The sequence below is a fragment of the Bacillus rossius genome, chromosome 2, assembly GCF_032445375.1.
Source record: "Bacillus rossius redtenbacheri isolate Brsri chromosome 2, Brsri_v3, whole genome shotgun sequence".
Lineage (NCBI taxonomy): Eukaryota > Metazoa > Arthropoda > Insecta > Phasmatodea > Bacillidae > Bacillus > Bacillus rossius.
In genome coordinates, this window is record NC_086331.1 from 50,923,233 (window position 1) to 50,947,434 (window position 24,202).

Here is a 24,202-nt window from a genome sequence, read left to right on the forward strand (position 1 = left end):
AATTTTTTAAATATATATTCCTACTTACTTGTACTCTCATGTGTATACATCAATATTTACCCAAATTTCTGTTCAGTTTAGACTTTTGAAATTGCTCTTTTTTTCACTTATATTTATTTTTTATTTTTTGAGGCTGTAATATTTTCGGTGTATTAATGTATTGTTTCTTTTATATATAATTTTTAGTTATGGCGGTTACACCAGTTCTTATTGGCATAGATGTGTCTTTTTAGTACAGCATCTGGAAATGTAATTGGTTGTATATGGAATGTAATTTCTCCTGGCTATCTCTGTGGGTTAATGAAGTGTCTGGGTCTGAGTCTTGGATTGGGCATCGCCGACCTCCGTAGCGTAGTCGGATGCACACCGGCTTACGGTGCGAGGGGTCCTGGGTTCGAGTCCCGGGTAAGGCATGGGTGTACCATACATATTCTGATATTTGAAAACGAGTTGAAATTGAGATTCACACTGAAAATAATGACCCTTTGGCTGTTGGCGAAAAGCTGTAGGCCACAATAAATAAAAAAAAAAAAAAAAAATTGGGTTGGGCATCTTGTGGTCGTTTCGATGTAGGTTGCATTTTTCTATATGTCTGTAGGCGTTGTTTGGTTTATTCGGGTTGTCGATGATACTTGTTATTTATAGTTTTCTATTACTGTTAACGATATTATGGCAATATTTACGAATATAAGCACATGTCTGTGTGGGGGGTAAAATTCAAGGAAAGTTTATGATGAGAACTATACAGTTTTGTTTGTGTAAACGCTTCAGTTACTTCACATGTCACTACTTATTTTTAATATTCTCCAGACACTATATTTTTTAATTTAATGTAAAGATATTTTATATAGTAATAATTGGTAATTTTAAGTCTGGCAATAAAGGGTTAACACTAGTAGGCAGTACAATCTTTTTTAGTCTAGTGGGCAATGAGTATTCGTACACCACATGTACTTGGATACATGTTTACTTTCAAGTAATTTTTTTTTTCCTTCTTTACTCCTTGTCACTTGAAAGTCGTTGTCGGGCTCCGTCGATCACGATATATGGTTTAAAGGCATGGATGGCGTAGCTGATAGTTTACTGAACCGTTGGTATACATAGCTCTGAATATTCATCTACCACTATGTAGAGATTTGTTTATCTAGCCTTAAAAATATATAGGAAAGTGAACAATAATCTTATAAGCATTCTTACTGTAAAACATGACTCATATTATATTCTTTTATGGGGGTCAACACTCCTTATTTAGAACACCACACACGCACACTATGTATATGTCATGAGCGAAAGGGAAGTATGGATAGCAGTTAATATTTTTGCATAATTAAATAGTATGATTATTTAATAACAATGGTATGACTATTTCAATTGAGTTAGCAGTATATTGCATTCTTTATACTTACAATGATACATAGTTTATTTTATTTAATTATTAGAATAACATGCTATGACTATAGCCGGGAACTAGCATTCCAATTTCTTATATGAGGCCAGTTCTACCCGCACTTTAATAAGGACATTAAGCATGAGTATTACACAGACTGTTTTATTTAGAAACAACTTATGTTTATATTCCCAAAAAGTATCTTTTTTTATTACTATAAGAGATTAAACCTGCACATATTTAGTTTAGTAAAGAAATGGGTATAACACATTTTACCTATACATATTTCATTATATATTATTTAATGGCATGCACTATACTTACTTGTTTAATATATTTATATTTAATAACATCTTGTGGATATATCGCTTTGCACTTACATTACTTCTTATTTAATGACTTTAGTACAGTAAGCCTACACATAATACTATAAGAGATTTTATTTACTAATGAAAATATAGTAGCTGGGATAGCACTAAAGACTCATGTGCATCTTATTTTTTTAACAATGGAATAGCATGTTTTGTATCTGGTGTTGTGCCGTTCGTTTGCGCATTCGCGAGGTCTTATGTGCACTTTGGTTTGTTCCGCAAACTTTTTATTTTTGTGTCTTCGTTTGACGGGGTTGGCGATATCTTGTTTCAGAGAGAAACAGTCCTCTATTTTCGTATCGCAGAGCACTTCGTTAATTCTTGTAGAGACATAGCTTGTTCCTTCAGTTGGGGTGGTGCTGCGGGGTGGGAGGGTGCTGGCCTCTCAGTCGACAGGTCTTGGTTTTGGATCTTTCCCTGGGTTGTTCATGGGCTTGGTGTTATGGTTGTTCTTTCCTGTTGTGTATGCGCTAGACATTTCTTATGTTTCGGTTGCTTAATAAAATATTTTGATTATGTAGGTATTTATGGTTATTGATATTTATTTGTGTGGTCATTTCTCGGGCCATGCCATTTTGTTTGGTGTATATGCTGACTTGAGAGTGTGGTACTTTTATAATATTGTTCTCATAGACAGATTTTTTTTAAAAGACTGGTTTTGGTTTATTGGCTTTCTGTAGTTGTGTGGCGTGGGCTCTATTGTGATTTACTTATGGGTTGTGTTTAGCCTAGTGATGTCGCTTATCCGGTATAATTTTTTGGGGGGAAACTGAGGTTTCCGTCCTTACCTGTCTGCGTTATTTATTTCCTCAGTGTGTCACTGAATTAGTATTTTTATTACCTTTCTTGCAATTATGCATTTATTTCATGGTGTAGCATGCTGTCGATGGTTTTGCTTGTTTATTTTAGGGTAACACTATTTTATTACGTCTTATGGTTGTTTTCTCGCGGTGGTGTCGGTCTTTTGTTTTCCGGGTTTGTTTTATTTTTCCTATTTACGTTTAGGGATGTGAAGCTTTTTTACTCTTTGCAAAATGCTGTCTCAATAAGCGAGTTGTTTTGTGATGTGTGTTCTATTATTTCATGGGAGTTTTCGCTGCTGAGGTTTTATTATCTGTGATTGGCGATTTTATCTGCATTCCGTTGTATTGTGTTCGTGATTGTATTTGTGTGTGTCTGCTATATAGTATTTTGATTGTTTTTGTTATGTTTTACATGGTATGTTTTAATTGGTTTCTTAATATCTATTTGTATTGTTATTTACACTTTATTTATGGTATTTTTTGTCACAGTTATAGAGTGCTCATGCATTCGGCAGTTGATTACCTTCATGTATCAATGGGCTGTACATTTTATTATTGTGTTCCACGCTTAGGCGATTTCCGTGACTGTACTGCAAGATACTATAGAACGCAGCTTTCCACGGTCAAAAACAACTTTCACTTCTCGCTGGCTGCCGTCGCGCGAGAAATTGTCAACTGTCTTCCCATTGCCTACACGGCGTACAGACGTCTTACTTCAATGCTCCCACTTAAATATGTATTTGTTAATTGTTTTATAAATTTACTTATCATTACACTCTGTCGGGTGGGCGGGTTGCACTCCGGTGAGTATTTCCTAAAATAAGGTCTTTTATTTTATGTATGCTTATTTACTACATTTCGCTGAGCAATGTTTACTGCGCTTCGCGCTATTTGGATGGCTACTACTGTAGGGATACTGTTTTATTATTTTTTATGACTATTGGATACATGTTTTTTTTATAACTGAGCAACGAGGAACTTATGTAATTTGTTTCTTGCGGTCGTGCGGCAGCAGGGTGGGCCGGTGACCATATCAGATTTCCCCAGCGAGCGGTGTAAACATATTTTTCTGGGTCTTCGCCCACTAAATGCTGTTTTTATTTTAAATATGTTTATTACATAACGCTACGTGTTACACGCTGTACTGTAGGGGTCCTATGATTTGTTTTAACTTTGTTTTAAGCGCTCCGCACAACTGCTAACAATACTCGCTGCACCGTAGGGGTCCTAACTATGCTAAATACATTTTATTGTACACTATGCTTATTACTTGACATGCTGCACACATGCTTTCGCTATGGCATATTTTTAGTGATGTTATTTTATCTCCCTCTGGTCCAGTATATTAAATGGTGGTCTTTGGATGGTATCTACTACAATAGAGGTCCTACTTTATTATACATTTTAACTATGCTTATTTTTTTGTCTTCAAAGTATGAGTTATTTCTACATTTTATTTTACACTATGCTTATTACTTGGCGTGTTGCACAAGTGCTACCACTGAAGTTTATTTTACGTTACTTTTTTCTTTCTGGACAAGTACTATAAGATGGCTTGAGGTTTCTTTTTTGTTCTTACTTTACCTTATGTCCTCGCGGCGACAACATGGTGGTCGCTCTCTGTGAGCGGGTGTTTTTGGCACTCTCTGTGCGCGGTTTTTGAGGTTATGGTGCTCCCTAGGAGCTACATTTTTTTTTATCTCTGTATGTTCCTTATGCTTGCTCATTTACTATACCAGCGATGGCCTGAATTGCGCTCGCTGAGGTAAACACTTTCACTGTCACCCAGCAGGTAAACAAGTTCCTGGTCGCGGCGCGCGAGCAAGCTTCCAGCTATCTTTCCTACACGGCGTTTGTATAACATTTATTTAAATTTATATTTATGCTTATTTTTACTTGACAAACTGGCAGAGAGCCAGTGCTATTTCTTCTTACTATAAGGGCAAGTTTCCAGCTCTCTTCCCTGCGTTTGTACAACACTTATTTAAATTTATTTTACTTGACCTAGTGGAAGAGAATACGAAATAGTCATTGAAATTTTAATATTAAAAACATGGTTATAGCATTTTTTGTGTATATAATATGATGTGGGAATTATAATTGCACATTGTGTGCGTGGAGTCTCAGCAGGCAACACATAGATAACGCTCTCCTCTGTGGCATTAAAGATGGTGGTGTGAGTATGTGGCGCTCCCCCTGGGAGCTGTATTTAGACATAGCAGTATAGTGGCATTTGTTTTAGGCATAATCTGGGTGGTGTGGGATTGGCGGTGTTTGTTTAAAGCATACTTGGGGTGGGGGGTTGTTTTTAAACACAGCTGCAATTGTTTTAAGCATACTTTATATTTTGAGATTTAGTATGGCTGCTTTAAGCATACTTATTATTTTGGAAATTTAAACATAGCAGCAATTGTTTTAAGCATACTGGTGGTGGGGGTTGGCTGTTTTTGCTTTAAGCATACTCGGATATGGGATGGGATTTATAAACATTGCTATTATGGCACCTTTTTGAGAATGTAAGCATATATTCCTTATTTATTTCTCTACTCCTCAACTGGTCTCGTGGTCTGGTTGGTAAGGTGTCTGCTTTCTAACCTCGACGTTGTTTGCGTCTCATGGATAAAATTCCAGCCGCCCAGCTTTTTTTGTATACAACTCCTGCCTTCGAAGCGATGGTGGCACACTCTGATAACTAAAGGTAGAACTAAGATGGCGGTCTCCAGCAGATGCTGTTTGGTTGTCAGGGTTACAGACCGGCAAGATGGCGGCCCCCAGTGGCAGCTACGGTGGTGCGCTCTGGTAACCAAAGGTAGAACTAAGTTGGCGGCCTCCAGCAGACACTGTTTGGTTGTTAGGGTTACGGACTGGCAAGATGGCGGCCCCCAGGGGGTTCTGGCGCAGTGTTTACATTGCATAATGTTGACGTCTTTCCAAGGCGTCAACATTGCGCAATGTTTACATATAGCCAGAACCAGCTTGCTACAACTACTTTTAAAAACTGATTATCAATACTAAAAATTAAAAAGACCTACATATAACCGCTTAAAAAATATCATTCTTAAACAGTTATGTTACATAATAAATATTTAATGCACCTGACAGTTTAGTGTGTCTATTTATTTAGTAAAAATTTTTGGAATTAATCACGTACTTTTTTCTTTCAATGATAAGATTTCAGCAATATTCTGAAATCACGTGAGCTAAGCCCGGGTTCTTAGCTAGTGTGTAGGTGTGTGTGTGTATATATATATATATATATATATATATATATGTGTGTGTGTGTGTGTGTGTATTTTATTATGTTCCCATTTTCATTATATATATTTTTTAAAGTCTCATTTCATGGTGGTCCCATTGTTAAATTTGTTGCCATACAAAAATTTCAAGGTGCTCTGTCCGTCTCAATGTTTGTACGGGCTCTAACTCATGTAAAAATAGATCAATCTCCAGAAAACTTGGATATGTTTTTCATTATATAAAGAAAACAGAATTTTTGTATAATAAAATGTATTATTAAAAGTTATTTTTATTTGCTTTTCAGATGCCCCAGTTAAGAAAAAGGATTACTATAAAGGCAAAATGTACTCATGAGGATTTTATAGCAGCGATAAAGCAAGTGATGGGTGGAAAATCAATAGAAAGTACGGCCTTACAATTTAATATTCCAAGGACCACTCTGAGAGATAGATTGAAAGTAGAAATAGTGCAAAAATCCTAGCATGGGAAGACTGCCAGATTTTAGGGAATAATAGGAAAAGGTTTTGGCCGACAAGGTTCACATTACATAACCTTTTCTATGGTATAACCATTACAGATTTGAGACATTTAGCTTTTAAAGTGTCAGAGGAACTGAAAATCAAGCACAGTTTTAACAAAGAAACTGAACACTGGATGTGAAGATGATTGGGCATCGGGATTCTGTGAAAGGAATTCCCGAATAACACTTAGAAACCATCGCAGAGATCATCAGCGGGGTTTTAGGATTTAACAAAGAAGAAGTAATTCCATTTTTTAACAATTTATATTATCTAATGGACCAATTTAACTTCCAACCCCTCAGAATATTGAACTTCGAGTCCTTGAGACCGGCATCCCTTCGGTACAGAAGCCAGTACACATTTTAGGACACAAGGGTAAAAAGCAATTTGGTGATGTTATCGGATGAGAGAGGGGGACGAAAGATCATTGTTGACTGAGAATTAAGTGCTTTTGGACTCTACATTCCACCACTGTTTATCTTTCCAAGAAAGTCCATGTTTCCCCACTTTGAAAAGGGTAGACCGCAAGGGAAAATGCTTCCCAAACGGACTGAAGCACTTCGAGTTCACGAAGTCTACAACAGATAATCCAGTCCTCCTCATAATGGACTATCATAGCAGTTATTAAACCTTGTCCAGCTACGATTTCTGTCGCCAGCACCACATTCATGTGATTCACATACTACCACATCCGTCACACAAATTACAGCCCCTTGATGTTGCATTTTTTGGACCACTTAAAAGTGTCTTCAACAGAGAATGTGACAAATTCATGATATCAAATATACACAGGATGATAACTCCTTAAGAAATTGCTTACATCTTCAACCACACATATATAAATGTAGCAACTATTGAAAAAAGAGTGTCTGGGTTTTAAAGTACAGGAATATACCTACCATGTAAATCAAGAATGATTTAAAGATGATGAGTTTGCACCCACGAATAATTTAGAACTTCTACTTATTGATAGTCGAGAAGATGAAGAAATTTCCTGTCTTGATAAAAATGTCAAAGTTTAAATCCAACGATTAATAACAAAAATCTACCCCAAGCTGAGATAACGAAAGAAATGGCCATCTATAGTCATAATGTCCTGCCGGGAGTTCCCGGTAGCTTGGGTATATATTCAACGCCAACCGATTGCAGTTTTAAATCTCCATTCAAAATAGCGAAAGCTAAACAAATTAAGGAAAATTCTCAACGATAAAGCCATTCATTCATTCTGACAGAAAACCGCAGAAGATTTTTTTTTTAAATCTAAAGCTTAAAGAAAAGAAAGGGCAATAAAAATGGAGTTAGTTGCTAAAAACAAATTACCTAAGCTTTTGGAGGCCTCGGATTCAGTAGCAGAAGTCATTAATATTAAAAAGAAGACAAAAAGAAAAGCAAATTAAGATAAAAATTACGGTTTCCAAAAAAGAAGAAAAACTTACAGTCGTAGATCAACATTTAAAATCTTGTTGCATTCCAGGTTGGCCCTGCAAAACAACCCAGAAAAATAAAAGACACTTTAAAACTTATTGTTGTAGGTAATTACTTAAAGATAGTTTTTAACTTACGTCTTTTAACCAAAGTGAGTTATTTGGTAAAGTTTTTACTTTTTAAAATAAAAGCGTTTTTAAACTTCCTTTGATTATTACTTTCTCCAAAAAAAACTTGAACTTACACACAGTAAAAAAACAACAGTTCAGTCCTCTGATCAAAAGTTAGTTAATTGAAAATGTTTTTATACTGGTTGGATTACTTTCTGATACAAAAAATTTACAATACATACCAACACAGTTCCAGTTGGACTTCACTGCTTCCTGTCGCTAATTATTAAATAAAATTAAATCCCTGTGTTAAGTTCACTTAACCAGGGACGTCCTCAGTAGTATACGAATGTATTTTCTGCGGCAGGCGTCAGGCGGTGGATTGGGATTGTCGGTACGCCATCTTGGATTGTGACGTCACGGCGGCCATTTTTGACTCAAAATTCCTCAAAATTGACTCAAAATGACTCAAAAATTCCCGTTTTAAGAAAAAAATTCCCGTTTTCGAGGGAAAAATTCCCGTTTCGAGGGAAAATTTCCCGTTTTATTCCGTAAAAATCCCAGCGGCTAGAAATGTCCTGATAGAGGCTTAAGCATCCTTAACTCAAGCCTCAGTTAAGCCTCTATCAGGATGTGACCTTGACCTTTGACCTTGACCCCGATGGCCATTTTGGATCCGCCATCTTGGATGACGTCATTTCGTTTTCTCGAACATTCCGGCATTGTGTTATCCGCCAATTTGAATTGACGTCACCGTTGCAATTTTCGTTACGGTCGCCATCTTTAACTTTTTTATTTATGATCCGATTTTAATGAAAATTTTTTTACAATTTATAAAAAAATTCTATTAATAAAATTTTAATAAATATATTAAAAAAACTAACTTTTACGACACGGAGTTCCGAGTCCTCGGTTCGAACCCGACGAGTGCAAAAAAAAATAAAAATTAGACCGATCCTTCCCCCGCGGAGGCTGCAGCCAGACTGACTTACCCCCACCATTTTTTTTCATAGCACATATATCTTCACCTAGTATGACGTCATGTCCGCCATCTTGTTTTCGATGCTGGAAGCCATCATCATTGTATCGATGGCTAGAGTGCGCTGATGACATGTTAGTTTAATTCTTACCCGCTAGAGTGCAGTAATCATTTATTACTAAGGTGTCCGTCATCTTGACATTTGGCCGCCATCTTGAAAATCCGTAATTATTTAGCTAGGAATTCGGGAAAAAATCCAAAAATCATTAAATAAATCACTCATTAACTTACATATTGATTCGATCGATTCCTGTCCTCGGTTCGAAACCCGATCGATGCAATAATGATTAATTTTATGTAAAAAAATAATTTCAATAAAACATGTTCAACATTCGTAAAGAGACTAAATCATCTACTACCATCATCCTATCAGACATCAAGACCACCATATTGGAAATTCTTAATTTTAATGCTAGAGATTCAGCAAAAAGTCAAAAATTCATTAAATAAATTTGTAATCCATATAATGATTGATTGGATCGACTAAGGTCCCTGGTTCGATCCCTGGCCGATACAAAACAACTTTAATTAAAAAAATACTAAAAAAGTGTTAGCTTTGAGAAAATAAAAACACCACAAGTTCTTTTAAAAAAATTTTATTACATAAATTTAATACACTACTACAAGTACAAAAAAAAACACTGACAAATTACTAAAGCCTTCTGGATTCCTCGATTCAAACAGTCTTCTTATTCTACGGACTAAGCCTTTTACATGACTTTAAATATCTATCCGATCCGGTCATCACCGCAGCCAGAGACGGACTGAAGTTCATATCACTTATATAGTCTCATTAGCCGGTACAACACATGAGTCAAATCAATAACCATGTTCATTATATGTCTCGGAGCATTTTTTATAATGACGATGTAAGCTATCGAGACGTGAAATTTGTTTATTGCACTTATTGCACTGAAATTGTATTCTTTGAACATTATTAGAACAACCGCTTCTTTCATGTCTGCGAGCATTTGAGGTGATAGTAAATGATGCACCACAGTATTTGCACTGATGCGAAGTACGCTCTTCATTAATTGAAGTATTCAATGCTGATGAAACTTCAGCTGATGGTGAAACAGCACATATCGAAGTCTCCTCCAGTGTTGTCAGAGGCGTTGCCAACGGGATCTGCTCCAACATCGTCGGCGCTGACGTCATGGTTCCCGTAGTCGATGGTACATCCTCCATCGAGTTCGACGTTAAAGTCGGTAAAGATGCCATCGAAGTCTCAAGAACAGGCAATTACACGACTTATGCACCAGAAGAAACAAACTGGGTGATCCGTACACCGTCGACGGCAGTAACAAACTGAGCGTCCTGCTGTCTAGGTCTCGTGTATATACATTAACCGGTTTGAATAATACGCTAGTCAAATCAAGAACAGTTTACTAAAATACTAGAGACAAAACAACATTAAAAAAATAGAAGCACCATCAACAAAAAAGGAAGCACATTTGGAAGCACCGACAACGAAAAGATAGCACCGCCATCGAAAAGGCAGCACATTCGGAAGCACCGACTACGAAAAGGCAGCACATTTGGAAGCAGCGTCATCGAAAAGGCAGCACATTCGGAAGCACCGACTACGAAAAGGCAGCACATTTGGAAGCACCGAAAACGAAAAGGCAGCACATTTGGCAGCACCGACAACGAAAAGGCAGCACATTTAGAAGCACCGACTACGAAAAGGCAGCACATTTGGCAGCACCGACAACGAAAAGGCAGCACATTTCGAAGCACCGACTACGAAAAGGCAGCACATTTGGAAGCACCGACAACGAAAACGCAGCACATTTGGAAGCACCGCCAACGAAAAGGCAGCACATTTGGAAGCACCGACAACGAAAAGGCAGCACATTTGGAAGCACCGACAACGAAAAGGTAGCACATTTGGAAGCACCGACAACGAAAAGGCAGCACATTTGGAAGCACCATCATCGAAAAGGCAGCACATTTGGAAGCACCGACAACGAAAAGACAGCACATTTGGAAGCACCGACAACGAAAAGGCAGTGCATTTGGAAGCACCGACAACGAAAAGGCAGCACCACCATCGAATAAGGAAGCTCATTTTGGAAGCACCATCGAATAAGGAAGCACATTTGGAAGCTCCATCAACAAAAAAGGCAAAAAGGAAGCACAAGTTGCGAGATCTAAGTCTTAATTAGAAATCAGAATACAAGAAATAAAAAAAAAATGTTTATAATTTGAATTATTTATTTTATTTCTTTACATTATACAAAAGCAAGTAAAACAAGCCATTATTGTATGTAGCCAGCTTTCCTCAGTTCCTTGAGTATGAAGGATATTTCTTTGATGCACGAATAGTTTCCTGCACAAAGCGAACCATGTAGAAGTCTTAGCCGGTCAACCAATATGTTTGGATCTTTCCATGATGTGTAATCATTCTCTTCTACCACCATCTTCCTTGCACGTTTATATTAAATATTATGATTTCTGGTGTCTTCCGTTTTACCACCAACCTCAGGGTAACTTTCATTTTTGAGACGGTGATCATCACAAGCTTGATCAGATTTATTTAATATATCACGTCGTTTCCATCGTTTCGGTCTCAGGACACCACCACATTCTTCGATCTTGTCAGCTTTAGTGCTTCATCATTGTCTATGTCTTTGTCAACAGCCTCAGAGTCACTGTAACAATCACCGTAGAAGGAATCGTCTTCACCCAATTTACCGTAAGAATTCGATGTTGATGATGTTGAAGTGTCTTCATCGTCTTCATGCTTCCTTTTTAGGAGTCCATCATTTCTACAAAGTAGGAAAGGTCTACTTGAATTCGGCTGGAATATATTCTCACTTTTCACGTTAAGGATTCTTCCACTGTCTTCATTATTCCGTAAATCATCAACCTTCTTCAATTTAAGTTCTTTGTCGAGATCGGAAGAGCCAGGAAAATTATTGTCGTAATGTAGATCACTCTTCCTTAGTCTAGTAGATTCATCGTTGTCCTCTAGCTTGTACGCAGGCTTGGCGTTACAAGTTCTGCCATGTCTTTTTAAGCTCTCTCTCCGCGTAAACAACTTGCTACATCTAACACATCTTATCATATTGCGTAGTGGATTTTTAACACAGTCATTCTTCTCGTGTTGTCTTTTATTCTTTCTCAAGATAAACTCTTTGCTGCAAAACTCACACCTATGTTCTTTCGATACAGCGTCAGATCCTAAATCGGAATTCATATTAGTTACCGAGACTAATGCCATATGCAAACTAAGAGTTTTAAATTAATAACCATTACTGAAATACAATTTTTTTAATATTTCGTCAGCGAGAGTTAATTTATCTTATGTAAAGGTACTTGCTGCAACTAGTTCCGCTTTTCAACATCAGATGACGTCACGCATTGCTTGCAGGTAAATAATATTTTTTTCTTTTATGCAGGATGCGGGATGCTCACTATCGATCGCATAAGAAGGATAGCTACGATAGTCTCCAAGGAGAAGGAAGTTCGTCCTTCCTGCTAGTGCTTCTCAGATTTCTCACGGTCCACCATCTAGGATTGCGACGTCGCGGTGGCAATAATGGATGAGTGTGACCTTGAACTTTGACCGAAACAGCAGGAATGATCGCAAGCACACGGATTAACCATCAAAATATTAACAAGAATAATCGAGAGCACCCGGAGAAAACCATCATAATATTGTCAAAAATAATCAGGAACACACGGAGAAAACCACCATAATATTGTCAAGAATAATCAGGAGCACACTGAGAAAACCACCATAATATTGTCAAGAATAATCAGGAGCACACTGAGAAAACCACCATAATATTAACAATAATAATCGGAAGCACACGGAGAAAACCACCATAATATTGACAAGAATAATCGTAAGCACACAGAGAAAACCACCACAAGTTTTCTTTGATATCATAAAAATAAAAAAAAATATTTACTAAATAACAAATAAATTAATAAAAAAATTTTAATGACAAAATAAAATACAAAAAATACATAAAATTCTGACTTGTACTAGAACTATATCTTTGCTCAACAATGAGAAGTTCACAAGCTAGTAGAATCTGTTTATGTATTTTTTGTATTTTATTTTGTCATTTAAATTTTTTTATTAATTTATTTGTTATTTAGTAAATATTTTTATTTTTATTTTTATGATATCAAAAAAAACTTGTGGTAGTTTTCTCTGTGTGCTTCTGATTATTCTTGTCAATATTATGGTGGTTTTCTCCGTGTGCTTCCGATTATTATTGTTAATATGATGTTGGTTTTCTCAGTGTGCTCCTGATTATTCTTGACAATATTATGGTGGTTTTCTCAGTGTGCTTCTGATTATTCTTGACAATATTATGGTGGTTTTCTCCGTGTGTTCCTGATTATTCTTGACAATATTATGATGCTTTTCTCCGGGTGCTCCCGATTATTCTTGTTAATATTTTGATGGTTAATCCGTGTGCTTGCGATCATTCCTGCGGTTTCGGTCAAAGTTCAAGGTCACACTCATCCATTATGGCCACCGTGACGTCGCAATCCTAGATGGTGGACCGTGAGAAATCTGAAAAGCACTAGCAGGAAGGACGAACTTCCTTCTCCTTGGAGACTATCGTAGCTATCCTTCTTATGCGATCGATAGTGAGCATCCCGCATCCTGCATAAAAGAAAAAAATATTATTTACCTGCAAGCAATACGTAACGTCATCTGATGTTGAAAAGCGGAACTAGTTGCAGCAAGTACCTTTGCATAAGATAAATTAACTCTCGCTGACGAAATATTAAAAAAATTGTATTTCAGTAATGGTTATTAATTTAAAACTCTTAGTTTGCATATGGCATTAGTCTCGGTAACTAATATGAATTCCGATTTAGGATCTGACACTGTATCGAAAGAACATAGGTGTGAGTTTTGCAGCAAAGAGTTTATCTTGAGAAAGAATAAAAGACAACACGAGAAGAATGACTGTGTTAAAAATCCACTACGCAATATGATAAGATGTGTTCGATGTAGCAAGTCGTTTACGTGGAGAGAGAGCTTAAAAAGACATGGCAGAACTTGTAACGCCAAGCCTGCGTACAAGCTAGAGGACAACGATGAATCTATTAGGCTAAGAAAGAGTGATCTACATTACGACAATAATTTTCCTGGCTCTTCCGATCTCGACAAAAAACTTAAATTGAAGGAGGTTGATGATTTACGGAATAATGAAGACAGTGGAAGAATCCTTAACGTGAAAAGTGAGAATATATTCCAGCCGAATTCAAGTAGATCTTTCCTACTTTGTAGAAATGATGGACTCCTAAAAAGGAAGCATGAAGACGATGAAGACACTTCAACATCATCAACATCGAATTCTTACGGTAAATTGGGTGAAGACGATTCCTTCTACGGTGATTGTTACAGTGACTCTGAGGCTGTTGACAAAGACATAGACAATGATGAAGCACCTAAAGCTGACAAGATCGAAGAATGTGGTGGTGTCCTGAGACCGAAACGATGGAAACGACGTGATATATTAAATAAATCTGATCAAGCTTGTGATGATCACCGTCTCAAAAATGAAAGTTACCCTGAGGTTGGTGGTAAAACGGAAGACACCAGAAATCATAATATTTAATATAAACGTGCAAGGAAGATGGTGGTAGAAGAGAATGATTACACATCATGGAAAGATCCAAACATATTGGTTGACCGGCTAAGACTTCTACATGGTTCGCTGTGTGAAGGAAACTATTCGTGCATCAAAGAAATATCCTTCATACTCAAGGAACTGAGGAAAGCTGGCTACATACAATAATGGCTTGTTTTACTTGCTTTTGTATAATGTTAAGAAATAAAATAAAAAATTAAAATTATAAACATTTTTTTTATTTCTTGTATACTGATTTCTAATTAAGACTTAGATCTCGCAACTTGTGCTTCCTTTTTGCCTTTTTTGTTGATGGAGCTTCCAAATGTGCTTCCTTATTCGATGGTGCTTCCAAAATGAGCTTCCTTATTCGATGGTGGTGCTGCCTTTTCGTTGTCGGTGCTTCCAAATGCGCTTCCTTTTCGTTGTCGGTGCTTCCAAATGTGCTGTCTTTTCGTTGTCGGTGCTTCCAAATGTGCTGCCTTTTCGATGATGGTGCTTCCAAATGTGCTGCCTTTTCGTTGTCGGTGCTTCCAAATGTGCTACCTTTTCGTTGTCGGTGCTTCCAAATGTGCTGCCTTTTCGTTGTCGGTGCTTCCAAATGTGCTGCCTTTTCGTTGGCGGTGCTTCCAAATGTGCTGCGTTTTCGTTGTCGGTGCTTCCAAATGTGCTGCCTTTTCGTAGTCGGTGCTTCCGAATGTGCTGCCTTTTCGATGGCGGTGCTATCTTTTCGTTGTCGGTGCTTCCAAATGTGCTTCTTTTTTCGTTGTCGGTGCTGCCAAATGTGCTGCCTTTTCGATGACGGTGCTTCCAAATGTGCTGCCTTTTCGTAGTCGGTGCTTCCGAATGTGCTGCCTTTTCGATGGCGGTGCTATCTTTTCGTTGTCGGTGCTTCCAAATGTGCTTCCTTTTTTGTTGATGGTGCTTCTATTGTTTTAATGTTGTTTTGACTCTAGTATTTTAGTAAACTGTTCTTGATTTGACTAGCGTATTATTCAAACCGGTTAATGTATATACACGAGTCCTAGACAGCAGGACGCTCAGTTTGTTACTGCCGTCGACGGTGTACGGATCACCTAGTTTGTTTCTTCTGGTGCATAAGTCGTGTAATTGCCTGTTCTTGAGACTTCGATGGCATCTTTACCGACTTTAACGTCGAACTCGATGGAGGATGTACCATCGACTACGGGAACCATGACGTCAGCGCCGACGATGTTGGAGCAGATCCCGTTGGCAACGCCTCTGACAACACTGGAGGAGACTTCGATATGTGCTGTTCCACCATCAGCTGAAGTTTCATCAGCATTGAATACTTCAATTAATGAAGAGCGTACTTCGCATCAGTGCAAATACTGTGGTGCATCATTTACTATCTCCTCAAATGCTCGCAGACATGAAAGAAGCGGTTGTTCTAATAATGTTCAAAGAATACAATTTCAGTGCAATAAGTGCAATAAACAAATTTCACGTCTCGATAGCTTACATCGTCATTATAAAAAAAATGCTCCGAGACATATAATGAACATGGTTATTGATTTGACTCATGTGTTGTACCGGCTAATGAGACTATATAAGTGATATGAACTTCAGTCCGTCTCTGGCTGCGGTGATGACCGGATCGGATAGATATTTAAAGTCATGTAAAAGGCTTAGTCCGTACAATAAGAAGACTGTTTGAATCGAGGAATCCAGGAGGCTTTAGTAATTTGTCAGTGTTTTTTTTACTTGTAGTAGTGTATTGAATTTATGTAATAAAATTTTTTTAAAAGAACTTGTAATGTTTTTATTTTCTCAAACCTAACACTTTTTTAGTATTTTTTTAAATTAAAGTTGTTTTGTATCGGCCAGGGATCGAACCAGGGACCTTAGTCGATCCAATCAATCATTATATGGATTACAAATTTATTTAATGAATTTTGGACTTTTTGCTGAATCTCTAGCATTAAAAATTAAGAATTTACAATATGGTGGTCTTGATGTCTGATAGGATGATGGTAGTAGATGATTTAAAGTCTCTTTACGAATGTTGAACATGTTTTATTGAAATTATTTTTTACATAAAATTAATCATTATTGCATCGATCGGGTATCGAACCGAGGACAGGAATCGAACGAATCAATATGTAAGTTAATAAGTGATTTATTTAATGATTTTTGGATTTTTTCCCGAATTCCTAGCTAAATAATTACGGATTTTCAAGATGGCGGCCAAATGACAAGATGACGGACACCTTAGTAATAAATGATTACTGCACTCTAGCGGGTAAGAATTAAACTAACATGTCATCAGCGCGCTCTAGCCATCGATACAATGATGATGGCTTCCAGCATCGAAGACAAGATGGCGGACATGATGTCATACTAGGTGAAGATATATGTGCTATGAAAAAAAGTGGTGGGGGTAAGTCAGTCTGGCTGCAGCCACCGCGGGGGAAGGATCGGTCGTAATTTTTATTTTTTTTCACTCGTCGGGTTCGAACCGAGGACTCCGAACTCCATGTCGTAAAAGTTTGTTTTTTTAATATATTTATTAAAATTTTATTAATTGAATTTTTTTATAAATTGTAAAATTGTTTTCATTAAAATCGGATAATAAATAAAAAAGTCAAAGATGGCGACCGTAACGAAAATTGCAACGGTGACGTCATAATTCAAAATGGCGGATAACACAATGCCGGAATGATCGAGAAAACGAAATGACGTCATCCAAGATGGTGGATCCAAAAAGCCCGTCGGGGTCAAGGTCAAAGGTCAAGGTCACATCCTGATAGAGGCTTAGCTGAGGCTTGAGTTAAGGATGCTTAAGCCTCTATCAGGACATTTCTAGCCGCTGGGATTTTTACGGAATAAAACGGGAAATTTTCCCTCGAAACGGGAATTTTTCCCTCGAAAACGGGAATTTTTTTCTTAAAATGGGAATTTTTGAGTCATTTTGAGTCAATTTTGAGGAATTTTGAGGAATTTTGAGTCAAAAATGGCCACCGTGAAGTCACAATCCAAGATGGCGGACCGACAATCCCAATCCACCGCCTGACGCCTGCCGCAGAAAATACATTCGTATACTACTGTCCTCCCGCATAAAATTTTTCCGACGGTCACCCTGTGCCGATGCCGACACCTTGGATAAAATTTCTAATTAATTAATGTCAGAAAATTATAATAATAAAAATTTAAAAGATCTTCACTCGACCTGGCCCTGACCAGCAGGCATTAAATTGTCACTTAGTACATTCTCTTCATGAGTTGATGAGTTGCCGACGACGCAACCGCAGCGGCAACCATCGAGCGACAACTGCCTTGCACCACGCTTCCTTTACAAAGTTAGAAACAAAGTGAGGTAACCCCGTGGGCCACTTGTCCAATCACAACACAGTATTCAGTACCTGACCATATTTTTAAAAATGTGCTTACAAATTTTATTCCATGAAAATCTGGAAGGGCACATCACACTACCGCATGGCTGGCCCTGATTGGCTGGCGTGGCAGCGCCCAGCGAAAGTTCCAGTCTATTGCCCATGTGCTGGGTTTTTCGAAAAACGCACTAATTTGAGGCGTGAAAAATAACTTGCTGGCGACAGTGTGTCACGCCTGTCTTCCTTCTTTTCCAATTTTCTAGAATGTTCTAGAACGTCAGTCTTATTGCCCATAGTGTGCTTTATTATTGTAGAAACGTAATTAATAGCCTAAAAGTTAACTCAATTTATTTTCATACGGCAAAATGAACTAATAACTTAAAAAAGGGCGGTTTTAATTCGCAGCAAGCTTCTGCGGTTTGTCCTCGGTTGATGTGGAGGACTCTGAGCCAATGAGAAATACTATACAAAATAAGTATCGAATCACTGGCAACCCAGTCAAGTTATCTCTCAAACGAGCAACCAACGAACGGGGGACATTTTCCCAAGAATGTAGGGGAGTATGGAGTCTACCCTACATGTCATTGGACATGCTAATTATTCCAGTTCCTACTAATGATTAGAGACCCGTGATTTTCGCGGATTCAATGACCTCCAGGATAGACTCCAATATCCTCTACACACTCGGGCAAATGCCAACTGTTCATTGGCTGCTGACTTGTGAGTCGTCTCGACTGGTTGGCCTGTGATTCGACACTTCTATGAGTGAGGGTCTCTAGTTGGCCCTCAGTCCTCCAGATTAACAGAGAACCAATGACAGAAGCAGCACTAAGGTATAATTATTTGAATTTTAGCATAACACGAAATGAATCCGCGAAATTCACGGGTCTCTACTAATTATACTTAAATCATCTCTCCAGCTAAGCTTAGAAAGATTACGAAGTGCCCAAACGTGGCGGAATTTACCAAGAGTGGCCGGGTTTACTAGGGGTGATCCTGTTTAGGCCCATTCTACAATAACACGTACACGTAAAAACGGAAAAGGCTCCGGACCCACACGGCATTAACATATCACTGGTTGTCGTTTCCACAATGCACGGAAACATAACAAACGGCAACCAATGAGATTAAACTTCACGGTTACAAAAAATAATTATAATTGATTTGAACTTACTGGCCAATTTTACTCGATTTGTTTTCTCGCCCTTCGTCTGTGGGTAAAGTGTGACCGCCCTACGGGTCCGCCACTGGGGTGTCGAAAGCCAATACCGCACAGCTAGTTTCATATCGTCGCGTCATTGCTTTTTCCATGCCAAAAATCGCTTAAAAAATTTACTTGACTTCACAGGCAGCATTTTCATAAGGTTGCAGAGAAAGACTGGTCCCCAGATACGATAAATGCTTCGATCAGAGCCGTAACCCCCACCACCACCCGCCGAAATACTAAAAGTCTATAAAAATCTATCATTCCCACCAACCAATAGAAATAATACGAAATCAAACAGCAAGCGATGCGGTTATATCCCCCCCCCCCCCCCAAATGAAATTCTGCCTATGTTCCTAGCCCCGATGCTGGTGGGAATTACGTCGGAAAACAAGTAATAAGCCCAGAGGAAGAATTATAATAATGCAAGTTAATCAAGCTGACAATAACAACAATTTATATCAATCTTTACCAAATTAATACATGACACTGGACTCAGCTCAGACAAAGTGATCGGAACCATGCATGAGCGGATCCACAGGTAGATGGCCTTAATCGCTAACTGGTTGAGTTTTTCAATTAATATACAAGAAGCATCTAAAATACACATCACATGTGTGGGGACATATGCAGGACGTATAGTGGTGGCAGAAATTCCAATGAACCTAGGTCCGGAAATTCTTCTGTTTATCGCGAGGGCTGTCAGAGCCATGGAAAGAAACTAAGGGCATGGGGAATATCATTTTGTTCCCCGGTAGTAGAATGTACAACTTTTCAAAACCCATAGTTTAAAAAACTATAAATGTATCGCATAACTTGTAAGGTTTACATTTAATTATATCAGCAAACAACATGTGATGTTCGTCCTATTACTAGGGAAAAAGCAGGCAGCAACAAAAATTAAATCTCGAAACTCAATTTCCCCCCCCCCCCCCAATTCCTTTTCCATACCATCCACTCTCGAAGGGCCAAAGAGCCGTTCCTCGTACACTGAGAGGGACTGGAGCCCTGTTATTTAGAATGTCATATTGTCTAAACCTGGGTTCACAATTAAAAAAAAATAGCAGTAACATTAGGTCGTGTGCACAAGATTTGACCACCATGTATTCTAACTTACTGATTCACAACAGCGCATGAAAGAGAGGTCGTGCGCGTAGGAGGGAAATTAATATACCTATTGTGTTTTAATATCAATATTGACCCCTTGCTGCAATATTCCAAGGTTCTGACTCCATCAGATTAACCTCTGGAAGGAAGGACAAATTGTAGGGGGGAGGTAGGGGCAGTTAAAGTTCGAATTGGGCAGGATAATGTATATCTGGATATCTGGATCTTCGCACTATCGGTTAAGTATTGCCTTAGTTTTGGTAGTCATAAGATGAACTCAGATACTACTACAATGCCCGTTCGGTTCCTTAAACCCTCTATTTATTGTCTTTGCCACAGCTACGCCCTTTACAGCGTCGGTCACTGGATGCTCCTACTCTCTTGAGCTTCGAAACGGAGATTGCAAGACATCCTCAATAATTGGGTGTGCAACCCACTGTACTCGTTATATCTGACACTCTAACATTAAAGTATGCCTTAAGTGCGTCTCTGAAACTATAGTTTCTCTACTCTCGCTACTAACATAACTCTGCTCTTATCTGTTTCTTCTTTGAAGTCCAAGAGACCACTAGTCAGCTACCCTCGGGACCAGCGCGATTCCTGCGCAAAGAGGGGAACTGTTGAATAGCACCACCCGCCTCGCGCGGCGCCTGCCAGAGGGGCGACGAACTCAGAGCTGACGATGCGAATACACACACACTCGCAGACCCAGACTTCCTTACAATAAAATTCAATATTAAGTACCCTTACATTATTTTATTTCTGTCTCGGTCGCATAGCGCAACAGCCAATGAGAGAAGCGTGGAGTGCCATTTTGGCGCGACTTAAGAACTGTTTGTACAATAATATTGTGTTTAATTATTGTGTTTAATTATTGTGTGTAATATTGTGTTTGTACAATAATATATCAATAATATTGTGGCTAAAAATTTTCAAGATTTTACAATGCTCAGATGGTTTCTGCTTTAAAAATAAATTAATGCAATTTCTTATTAGAAGTCACTGGCTAATAATAAACAGAAAAACTAAAAAAAATGTTAACTATAATTTTTTTTACATATCACAATTTAATTTATCTGCTGAAAATCTGTGTTCACTAACTGCTGGTTAGATATCACGGGATAATTGTTTTGTAGTTAAAAAAGTTTTTTACTAACACTTCCGACATATGTCGGTTGCGTCGTGAAATTACATTGGCTAAAATAAAAAACAAATTCTATTGTAAACCGAATTTGCACAGGTCGTTTGCACAGTATAGTGCATGGCCTGCTATGTACTCGCTTTTTTATTGTGAGCCCAGTATAACGTGCTGCGGACGGTACACTTTTTGCTGTTTGTGTGTTAAAGATTTCGGTATGGTTAGTTGTGTGGCATGGGTGTTACACTAGTTAGTGACTGTCCCCAAGCTAAGTTTCCTGGCAAAAGGCGGGAACGTTTGTATGCTCTAAAAATCAACAAAATAAATTTTCGGTTATAAATAACTATTAGGGACATACTTAGTTTTAAAATGTGGGGTCGTAGACATCGAAAGAAACACATAATATTTTGATATTCAAGAGCAAATATGTGAATCCTCCCATTGTAGGGATGAAAATTTATTGCAGAAAATTATTGCGCCAAGACAGTTTGGAAAACAGTTGGTATAACTCCTTCGCGCTCTTACGGTTGGAAAGAAATTTTTTTTATGTGGCGAAATAATCTTCAGGAGAACTGCGAGAACTCAATGCTTGGTTCCCATTTGTTCGGTCCAGGGCCGGATTAAGCTATGAAGCTCTCCCCTTAAGCAGGTTGGACTTTAGGTAGCATTTAAACCTTATACCAACATTAAATGTTAATATATCGGCACTAAACGATTTATGACCTTTATTAAAACAAAAATATTTATAGGTAATGTAATATAATTCAATTTATACTGTATCATGTTCTCTACGAAAAATTGACTCTAAACAAGATACATGTCCGACGAAATAAATACTTTTCGCTATGCCTACCATGGAAGTCTAATTTTGCGATACTTGGAATACCTTCCAACCAGGTCTTGTACAATGTGAGGCGTAAAGGCCAAGTATCTTCGGACCACGAGGCCAGGCTATGTACAATGTCAGGCTATAGACTAGATGTCTCCGAACCACGAGGCCGATTGACCTGACTACAGACATAACGATCCAGAATCAACAGTAGGATACGATCGGTCGCATGATGCGGTAGGATACAATGACTCCAAGTGTATTTGCCTCCAACTATCTTTGGCTACAAAAGGCTAAAGCTCCAATTGTCTTTGGCTCTAACATTCTTTAGCTCCAACTGTCTTTGGCTGCAACATTCTTTAGCTCCAACTGTCTTTGGCTGCAACATTCTTTAGCTGCAACTGTCTTTGGCTCCAAAAAACATTGCCACCAACAGTCTTTGAATCCGTCTTTGGCTCCAACAACTCCAATTGCTCGAAGTGCTCCAATTGTCTTTGTCTCCAACAGTCATTGGCTCTAAAAGTCAATGCTGTAATGCTCCACTTGTTCCAACAGCTCCAAGGGCACCAAAGCTTCAAGTGCTTCAATGCTCCTATTTCTCCAAAGCTTCAAGTGCTTCAATGCTCCTATTTCTCCAATTGGCCAACATATGTAAGTGCTCCAACAGCTGCAACTGCTACAACTTCTACAAGTGCTTCAATTGCTCTAAGTGCTCCAACTACTACATCTACATTTGGCTCCAACTGATTTCAATTGCATTTTTTTGATCGAACTTGGCCTGATTACTGGTGTGACTTTATTATTATTCTCCATTTATTCAGTCAATTTTGATGATTTTTACATATTTAAGTTAGAAGTTGTATTACGAGAATTCGGCATTAGCTATAAATCAGAATTAGAGAAATAAAACTATCACTTTTAACAACCAAAATATGTATATTTTTTAAATTTTATACACATGCAAGTATTACAAGTAATTATTTTGTATAGCCAGCTTCCCTCAATTCTTTGAGTATGAATGATACTTATTTGATATGCATGTTTATGATAAATATTATTAAGATCTCTGGAGTCTTCCATTTTAATGCCAGCTTCAAGATCACTTTCGTCATCAACCCAGTGATCATCGCAAACTTGATCAGAATAATTTAATTTAACATGTCGTTTCCAAAGTTTTGGTCTCAATGCTTCATCACAGTCTTCGATCTTGTGAGCTTCAGGTACATCATCACAGTCTTCGATCGTGCCAGCCTCAGATGTGTCATCATAGTCTTCAATCATGTCAACTTCAGATGTTTCATCGCATTCTTCGATCTTGTCAGCTTCAGGTTGTTCTCCATTGTTTGCATTTTCATGGAGGCGACTAGAATTTGGTGTAAATATATTTTCATTTCCCATGAAATTGTTGCTTTCTTCGTTAGTTTTAAATTTTAAATTATTATAGAGATCTAGAATAGTATATTTATCAATAGGAATTTTACATTCTTCGTAATCATTATAGTCGTCTAATATTTTGCCTTTGTTCCTCTTCCTCGGTGTTGTAGACCAGTTCATCTTTAGTCAGCTTAGTTGTAGGTACAGGATGCCTATTAAAGAAATATCTTCGTCCAAATTATTTATCACACTGACTGCAACTAAATGGTTTTTGGTAAAAACGCAAAACAAATTCGCTTCTCTCATGACGTTTAGCATTTTTTCTAAAGTTAAAATCCTTGCCGCAGTATCTAAAGCGATGTCTTTTTGATACAGCTACAGACTACGAGCCAGGATACATGATAGCTTCTGCGACTAATGCCAGATGCAAAATGAGAGTTTTAAATTGGAACAATTACTTAAATAGAATTTTTGCAAATTTTTCATCAGCGAGAGTGTTTTATTTCATACAAGGAACTTGTCATAAGTAGTTCGGCTTTTCTACAACAGTAATTGGACCAAACTCTCAACCTCAATATTCTCTGTATGATCTGCACGCACTAACGTAACTGTCTATTTGTGATCCTGGATAGGGCCAGTCTGGTTCAGGGAACCAATAGGAATCTCTTCCTTCTCTGCCGCCATCGTTGCGCTGGCAG

At 38.0% G+C, this 24,202-nt stretch overlaps 1 protein-coding gene across 4 annotated transcripts in view; it reads right to left on the bottom strand.

Moving 5' to 3' along the window:
* LOC134529280 (uncharacterized) overlaps positions 1 to 24,202 on the bottom strand; it is a 182,913-nt gene that overhangs the window by 71,736 nt on the left and 86,975 nt on the right. For 2 of the 4 annotated variants that reach the window (XM_063363181.1, XM_063363180.1), the window contains exon 2: positions 7,756 to 7,800. The exons of the other annotated variants lie outside the window; for them this stretch is intronic. The gene's annotated coding sequence lies outside the window, so the exon portion shown is untranslated. The remainder of the gene's footprint in view (positions 1 to 7,755; positions 7,801 to 24,202) is intronic. 4 annotated transcript variants of the gene reach the window in all.